We start from the raw sequence: 9,593 nt of genomic DNA, 5'->3' as shown, positions 1-9,593 counted from the left end.
TCGTCCAGCTACATATGAAAGAAAAACAATGTTAACTTGATAGCAAGCTTGCATTGCTAATGAAGAAATGAGTTGATCACAAAACAGACCAACTACCTGCCGGTACAAGTAGGCAAGAGTCGCTGAACCCCAGCTCCATTTGCTATCGAAGACGGTCAACGCCTTCAGCCACATCCATGGAGCGTTCTTGCCAGTGGACTCAGGAAACAAAGTCCTAGAAACAACGTACCACATATACACACGAGCATGTGTCTGGATCACATCATCAGTGGCATCCAGAGGGCACGTCGCAAAGTTAGTTTGAATCCACGTGAAAGCAGCTCTGGCTGCTTTCCTTTCCCTCTTCTTCTTCTCTTCTCCCTCCTCTACATCAGCCTCAGCCTCGGTAGGAGCCATACCGATAAGAGCAATCATCTGCTCGCGCCACCCATCAGAATCGGTGCTCATACAGAAAGGCCTCCCGTCGATAGCAAGACCGGTGATCAACGAGACATCCTCGAGCGTCACGGTCATCTCCACAGTCCGAAGATGGAAACGGTGCGTCTCCGGCCTCCATCGATCAACAAGAGCGAACACCAGTGGAGCGTTCAGATTCGGCGTGGACCGGCTGACCAACAGAATCCACGGGATTAGTCCTGCCTGCTTGATGTATGGTGTGTACCGCTCGTCGTAAGGCATGGCAGGACCAGAGACCCCGTGATACCGAATCTTCAGAGGTTCAAGCTTCTGCAAAAAACAAGTAATGACAAATCTTAGGGCATGTAAATTTCAACTAAATGCAAATTTGCAGAAGATTTAGATTACTCATTATTACCTTATCCTTCTCGCGCATCATGTAGGACCGGTGTTGCACGTCGTAGACATCGTCCAGAAGCCAAACCATCCTTACAATTTCAAACAATAAACATACATGAGTTCATCTTCATCTCAAATATACACTAAACATATAACATGTGTTCAACTAAAAGAATCTCAACATCTCCTTCTCACACAATGAATATGTCATATGTGTTCAAATAAACTAAACATCTAATATTTCAAATAAACTAAACATCTAATATTTCAAATGAAGTCAACATCTAATATATATCTAAACAAACATCTCATATATGTCTACAAAAATCAACATCTCATAGTTATCTATAAAAATAGGCATCTCATATATATCTAAAAAAACTAAACAATCTAGGGTTTCACTAACAAATAAATAACACTACGGTACTACCAATATGAATACACATCCTAAATCGAGCAAATCAAACAAATCAAGGGTTCCATCAAATCTTGGACAAATCTCTAAAATGGCAACAAAATTATGGAGCAAAAGAAAGAGAACGGAAGAGTTTACCTAGTAGGATGGATTGGGGATCGAATCCACGAATCAAATCTTCAGATCGGAGAGGGATGAGGGGGGGATTAGATGGGGGCGCCGCCGCTGCTCTCTGTCCAGAGAGCGGAGAGATGAAGAAACTGCCTGGTCGGGCTGGGGCGGCCGCGCTTAAGTCACTGTGCAGCGCCTAAGGTATAGGCGCTGCACGTCACAGTGTGGCGCCTATCCCTTAGACGCTGCACAGGTGCGTGTGGGGCTGCAACTGGACCAGGGCTGCCACGCTGGCAGGAAGTGTGACGCCTAAGTGATGGGCGCTGCACAGTAGGGTGCGGCGCCCAGCTGTCGGGCGCCACACCAAAGGGTCAGCAAAGTGAATTTTTTTTGTAACCAGGTCAGTTTGTGATTTGATTTCGTCCTCAGGTCAAATATGTGATTTCAGCCGTCCTTCCATCTCCTATTCTCCTGATGAGCCCCTGGATCATCACATCCCTTCCATCTAGAATCACTTGCCATATTTGGGACGGTGCATTGCCAACACTAGCTTCCAAGAAAGCACAGTTTGGGAAATACCTTGCTTTAAGAATCCTTGCACTCAAAGAGCCGAGCTCCTAGAGCAAACGCTAACCTTTTTTTTGGAACGAAGATGCTAGAAACGTCCGGCTTTAAATTAATAAAACCCGAAAGGCACCAATTCAACGGTTACAACTTAACAAGTTCAGCATCAACTAACAGTCCACGCCCATCAAGGGACAAAATCAACAGGTTCATCGCAGCAAGATAGAACAGCCAACCGAACCGGCGAATGCAATGACCTAAGAAACTAACACACCATTGAATAACTCCAAAAGCTTCAGCGACTCGCCAGGTCTTGTCTTGCCATCATCTGGATCGTCTTGATGCGCGCCATGGCTTCTGACATACGCTCAGCATCGCGCTCCTTCCCCAAAGGGGACCACATCTGCAGAAATAGATGGCATTTGAAGATCACATCTGCAGGATGGTTAGGAAAAATTTTCTCAATCGTAATTTTATTGCGCGTCGTCCAAATAGCCCACAAAAGCGCCCCTACGCAACGCCAGGCAAGTCTGCTAGTAGTCCCTTTCGTGGACTTGAGAATAGAGACTAATTGGGTCCCCGAAGCGGGATTCCAATCCGTGTGGAAGGCCTCCCGGACCGCGCTCCATGCAAACCTAGCCAGGTGGCACCTAAAAAAACATGGTTCGCATCTTCACCTAATCCGCAAATCGAACATGTGCCATCGGCCGGGCCATTCCGTTTGGCTACGTTATCCGACGTAGGTAGCCTATTCCTAAGCATTTGCCACATGAAGATTTTAATCTTCAGTGGCAGGCCTGCCTTCCACAGCCCCTTAGCTATGTCAAGCACTGGCCCTCCAGTTATCTTGTTATACAAGGACTGCACCGTGAACTTCCCTGACGCTGTCAGACTCCACTCTACAGTGTGAACCCCCGTCCGGAGGCAATTGGAGCCTATTTGCTGGACCAGCCCGACCCAAGACGCACGCTCGTCGTTTGTAAGGGCCCTCATAAAGTGGACCGCCGGAGGATCATTGCGAATTGCCTCCCCAACTAAGATGTTAGTGTCTGTGGCGATCCGGTATAAGTTGGGATGGCTTTGCCAAAGGGGGGAGGCACCCAGCCAATGGTCAAGCCAAAACCGAGTAGATAGACCGTTATTGATCTGGAATTTGGCCCCTAAGTCAAAAGCCGGCCGCACCGCTTGGATCCCTCTCCAAAACACGGAGCCATTGGCCGAGGCTGTGAAGGGGTTCCCGTTCGGGAAATACTTGGCTTTAAGCAGCTGAGCCCAGAGCCCCGACTCATCTTGGGCCATCCGCCACCACCATTTGGAAAGGAGGGCAACGTTCATTAGTTTGGAGTTGAGGATTCCCAATCCACCAAATTTTTTTGGCCTGCATACCGCCGCCCACTTAACGAGGTGGTACTTCCTCTTGATGCCAGTTCCTTCCCAAAAGAACCAGGATCTCGGGGTGTCTAGCTTGGCATGAGCCCCATCGGTTAGTAAAAACATCCCCATAGTGAAGAGGGGGAGAGAAGAGAGGCTCGAGTTTGTCAGAATAAGCCTAGCAGCGGAGGACATGAAACGCCCTCGCCACGAGCTTACCCTGTTAGCCACTTTCCCGTATAGGGGCTCCCATTCTAGAATCGAGAGTTTGCGGTGAGAGATTGGGAGCCCAAGGTACTTAATTGGGAAGCTCCCTAGCTTGCAATTAAGTACGTTGGCGATACGCGAACTTTGCTGGTCATCCATCCCCATGGTAATGACCTCACTCTTGCAAAAGTTAATTTTGAGTCCGGAGAGGAGCTCAAAGGCTAATAGCAGAAGCTTAATCGTCGCAATACTATGGTCGTCCGGCTTGAACAACAACAAAGTGTCGTCTGCGTATTGTAGGTGTGTCACACCGCCCGGGATGAGGTGTGAAACGAGCCCCTTGATGTGACCGGCCTCCCGGGCCTTGGTGAGCATGGCTGCCATAGCATCCGCCACAAAGTTAAAGACGAGTGGGGATATGGGGTCGCCCTGCCTAAGCCCTTTCCTATTACGGAAAAACTTCCCCATTTCACCGTTAACAATGACCGAGGTGTTGCCACTCGAGATCAGGTTCATGATCCGGTGAACAAACCCTGCCTCAAAACCCTTTTTGAGGAGGACCTCCCGTATAAACTCCCAGTTTACACGATCGTAAGCTTTTTCGAAATCTAGCTTAAGGATAACGCCCTACCCTCGTGTATGTTTTAACTCGTGTATAATCTCCGTAAGAGCAATGGGTCCTTCAAGAATGTTCCTGCCTTTAAGAAAACAGTTTGGCTCTTGCTAATGACACGTTGGGCGACCGGCGCTAGCCTAGAAGTGTAAGCTTTGGCACAAATCTTGAAAGGTACATTTGTGAGCGTGATCGGCCGAAACTGCTTGATAGATTTTGGCCCTTTGACCTTGGGGATCAGGCAGATAGCCCGTAACTGAGGCGGGACAGGTCCACCGTACCTAGGGCAAAGCCGTTAATGATCGCTTGGAAGAGGTCCCTAAGCGTCGGCCAGAAGCGCTTGAAGAACTCCACCGGCTAGCCATCTGGGCCTGGAGCCGTGTCGTTCTTCATTCCCGCAAGCGCGCTGTCGATCTCCTGGGGCGAAAAGGACACCATCAAGGCATCGTTTTCCTGCTGCGAAACTCGCTCGTGCAGTCCCCATAAGTCTTCCCTTAGACTTACTCTTAGCCTCGGTTGTTCCCAACAGCTCAACGAAGAAGTCGAAGATGTACTTAACTATATCGTTCTGGGTGATCAACGTCCCACGTTCCGACTGCAGCCTAAGAATAGTACTCTTACGTTTGCGTCTGTTAGCATACACGTGGAAGTAACCCGTGTTGGCGTCACCTTTCACGAACCACTTGACACCACCCCTTCGGCGCCAATATTCCTCCTCCGCCCTGAGAATAGCCAGGACTTGATTTTCAAGGGAGTATCTAAGATCCCATTCGTCACCAGAGAAGGTTCTTACATCTGCCTGCGAGTCGAGACGAGCGATTTATGCCACGATGCGCTCCCTCTCCCTTTTGGACTCGCTACCATGGTTAGCCCCCCAGCCCCTAAGGAAGGCCCGCAAAGCCGCGGCCGCAGAGGACCAGAACTCTACTGGTCCTCGTTGGCGCCCGATCTGATTGCCAATCAAGGTCCAGCGATTTGTGACGAGCTGGCTAAAACCCTCGTGTTCGAACCAGGCTATCTCAAATAAGAACCTACGGCTGCGGCGCATGTTATTCTCCCCTGAGGACAGGGTCAGCGGAACGTGGTCTGATCCTATGCGCGTTTCAGCCACTAAGGTGCAGAGGGGAAACACCGCCTCCCAATCACTTGAGCAGAACACACGGTCGAGAACGCATCGAATAGGATTTCGTTGCTTGTTAGTCCAAGTGTATCTGGCCCCAGTACGCGCAATCTCTCTGAGGGCAACGGACGCAATGGCATTATTGAACATGGACACCCTAGCCCAGTCGATGTTGTCGTTGTTCTTGTCCTCCCCCGAGCGGATCAAGTTGAAGTCACCTCCCACCACCACGGGTAGGTTGGACGATTGTTTGGCCCCCACCATAGCTGTGATTTCTCCCAAGAAATCAGCGGACCTCGCATGGTCAGCTAGCCCATAGACACTCGCGATCACCCAAGAGGCTTGGGAGACCCGATGGCGAACTGTGGCAGCGATGTAGAATGTACCAGACTCCCATAGAATAACCTCACAAACGTCCTTGTTGCATCCCAACAGTTGACCCCCAGAGAGGCCAGCGGACGGAGTCCAAAACCAATCGAATCGCTGGAGCGGATCGTACGCCAAAAGGTCTCTAAATGAAAAATCAGCCTTAATCGTCTCCTGGAGTGCCATGCAGTCAATGTGTTCTTTGGACACGTACTCACGGAGCTGCATGCGTCGCCCCCCATGCCCGCAACCGTGGATATTCCAGAAAATATAACGCATCAGATGATCCGGTTGCGGATGCGGACTCCACGGGAGGAGACCGCCTTGGCCACTCACTTCCTAGCCGGCATTCTACTGGAAGAAGGCAAGTACGAGGCCACCCCGGCCTCGGCTCCCTCGTTGGGCAGGGCGACAACACCAGCCCCTACTGGTGCTGCGTCCGGGCCGTCCACCGACTGTGCAGCCACACACCTGGCGGCTGCTTCCATGAGGGCGGCCTGAGCATCTTCACGCGCGCGAACTAACAGAATCAGATCCAAAGACGAGGAGTCTAGCGCTACGCCACTATCGTGAAGAATCTCAGCGAGATGCTCATCGGAGAAAGCATTCAGAATCTTAAAAGAGGGGGGAGGGTTACCTGTCGTGTCCATGTTCTTGTCAGCAGCATGGAGCTTGGCACTTTCCAGAGAGGTCATGTCTCCAAGCTTGGCCTTGGCGCATGCGCTAGGAGCCCGAGACGACACCGGAGTTGCCCTTGATCGCTTGGCCTTGGCTGCCGGCCCTGGCGCCACCAAAGCCGCACCCAGCTCACCTCCCAGGCGCCTGTCCGAGGCCGGAGTTGGGTCCGAATCCATGAGGATGCAGTCCAGCACCGAGCCCCCTCCGCGTGTTGGAGAGCCCGGCATGGCCTCGTTCTCCAAAGCCACTAGTGAAAGAGGCATTGGCGCATTCGGGGCTGGTAGGCTGGAGCCAAGAACTTCGAAGGACGGATCTAGAGAGCGGGCGAGGGGAGGTAGGCTGACAGCCGTGTCTTGAGTTGCGATCACACCCAGCTTTTCCCATGTCTCAGTGTCAATAGAAGTTTCTTGGATGCTGTCGTCGTGGTCGTTCGCCAGCTCGCCCATCACCACATCTTGACCCACCACCTTCGCGCCGGAGCCGACTGCTTCCTTCTGGGACGCTACCATCGAAGGTTTGGACGCACCTGTGGCAGCAGCCTTGGAAGAGGTGCCCGTAAGTGGCCCTGGATTGTGAGACCCGCCCTTTCCTTGCTGGCTATCTAGTGGGGGAGCGGAGGAACCCGCCCCCGGAGCTCGACCACCGTCTCCCAACCTCCTCGGCAGCCGTTCCAACTCAACCTTAATCTGGTACCCTTCATGGTTGAACCAAACCTCCACCGTGCCATTCAGCTTGGCCGGCGTCTTGCAAGCCAATTTCATCCTCACCGGACCCAACTTAATGAGGGAGAGCTCGTCGACCACAATTGGCCTGCCCAGCATCTTGAAAGCCTCCTTGATACGCTCGATCTTGCGGTGCTTCTCAGGGATCCCGGAGCCGCACCCACGCTTCAGCCATCACCATCGGGGGAATCACCACATGCACCACATCCCGCACCCTAGGAGTGATGTCATTAATGGAAAGGAATAACTTGCCACTAGTCCGGGCCATGTGAAGAAGATCTGCAGAGGGGAACACCACCATGAAATCGTCCTCGCCTACTTGAGTGACTTGCCAGTCCTAGTCCCCCGTGACCATGTGCTTGAGCTCCTGCTTAAGGACCCGCAGGTTCAGGCGGCCCGGCTCCGTAGAGAGAATAGCCGCGTTGCCCACCGAGAGCAGCCGAGGGCCCTCAAGATCTTCCTCCCCTTCGTACTGCAAACAGAAGAAGCCCTCCCCAGAGATTGCGCTGCCCATTATCTGCAGACTTGGCTGCCGACCCCTCGTCAGGCAGTGCGTGGAGGCATGACCCTCCTTCTTGCAAAGCACACACAAAGGCTGAAATTTGCATTTGGACTGGAAATGGCCAAGTCTCCCACACTTGAAGCATTCCACATCCAGTGCCTCCGACACGTCCTCCACCGGAATGGGCTCACCCGCGGTGCCCTTCGCACCAGGGGCAAGGGACACCGCCAGGGGTTCGGTCGTCGCCCTGGCCTTCTTGGCCAGCGGATCCCCATGCCACCACCATAGTTGGGGAGATCCGCTGGCTTGCGCTCAAGCTCCCGACGCCGAGCCATCTCCTTCTTCTTCTTTCTTATCTCCTGCTGCTGAATCCACCAGGGGGGAGGAGGACCCCAATCCCCCTCGCTCCCCTCTTGCTCATAGCTCCGCTCAGATCTGCCACCAGTTCTTGCACGCAGCTCCTTCTTCGCCTTCTCTCGCAGGTCTCGCTCACGTCGCCGCTCCCCGTCTGAGATCGGGGGCTCCATGGGCCTCTTCTCCGCGCGCCGCCCGCTCATCACCGCCGCCGCAAAGGAAATGGAGAGAGGAGGAGGTGGAGAGATGAGGTGGATGGATCTGGCACGGTGAGCCCACCGCCGCACCTCAAATCTAGATGCGGGAAACCGTAGAGAGGGGTCGAGGCAACTGCGGCGCACCCATAAATAGGAGCCAGGGGTGGGCCGAGGCCGAGGCAGGCCCGACGCGGGCTGGTCGACACCGACAGGCCCACAAATCGCCAGCCTCCCACTCCCAAGGGGCACTCTGTTCCCCGTGGGACTCGGGCCTCCAGCACCAGCCGAACTGGACACCTGGGCCGGCCCACGGCCCACCTGTCCCGCTACGGCCCCGGGCCCAACACTGCCAACCCTATCCATTGGAGAGACTGCGTCGCCCTCTGCTGCCTGCGGCACCGCCGCCGCCTCCACCGCCGCCCGTCCGGCCACCACCGGCGACGGCAAGCACGGCCACTCCACCTCCGAGTCCACCGGAGCGAGAAGCGCAGCCGCCGTCCTTGCCCGGATTCCCCGAGCGGCACGTCCAGGGGACACCGAGCCCCTGCCCGTAGACAGGGAGGGCCGCCATGCTCTGACAGCGACCGCACACGATCCCCGACCCCCCGGAGCAAAGCGGCGACGCGCCCCCGCGGTGCCACTCCCTGCCGCTTGCGCGCACCCCACGAAATCGCCGAGCGACGGCCTCGCCGGCGCCAGATCCCCATCCCTTGACACCGAGTCCACGACCTCCTCATCCTCCGACTCGACCTCGGCCAACGCCCAGAAACGACCTCCAACTGGAGCCAGCACCGCGCCAGCCCCCACGGCCGGCCCCGCCCTCGTCGGAGAGGAGCTAGCGCCGCGCCGGACCACCTCCCAGCCCTCGGAGGCCGGAGCCGAAGGCGGCCGGGGCGGGGAGCCCGGGCCATCGCCAAGAGAAGTGCCCAACGGTCCGCTCATTTCAAAATTGCTATAAGAGCTGGTACGTGCTGGCAAGGCTAATTTAAAGAGCTCGATATCTCAAAAGCCAAGGCTTCCCTGACATTTTGGCCTATTCATCACCTCCCATGAGACCCATGCAGTCTTCCTCTCTCCCTCTTTGCTTTCCCACCAGAACTTGTGTATCAAAGAATTAATATCTTGGCATAACCCTCTAGGGAGATTGCAACACGACATGGAGTATACCGATATAGCTTGAGCCACTGACTTTATTATGACATCCTTCCCTCTCAGAGAGAACTTTTTCCAGACACCCATTCACCTTATTTTCTAAACTTTATCTATTAGATATTTGAAAGCATCATTTTTTTCTATGATCCTCTTAAACACCATGTACACTCTAGAATTTTTCGTTGTGCTATCACTAGTAGAAAAACACCTATTAGTCCCGGTTCGTAAGGGCCTTTAGTCCCAGTTCATGAACCGGGACTAATGGGTCGTTACTAATACCTCCCCCCTTTAGTCCCGGTTCTAACACGAACCGGGACAGATGGTCCTCCACGTGGCCGGTGCGCCGAGCACGGGCAGGGGGGCCTTTGGTCCCGGTTGGTGGCACCAACCGGGACCAAAAGGCAAACACGTGTCAGCATTCCAGCG

The sequence above is a fragment of the Triticum dicoccoides genome, chromosome 2B (assembly GCF_002162155.2).
Source record: "Triticum dicoccoides isolate Atlit2015 ecotype Zavitan chromosome 2B, WEW_v2.0, whole genome shotgun sequence".
Lineage (NCBI taxonomy): Eukaryota > Viridiplantae > Streptophyta > Magnoliopsida > Poales > Poaceae > Triticum > Triticum dicoccoides.
This window is presented reverse-complemented; position numbering follows the sequence as displayed.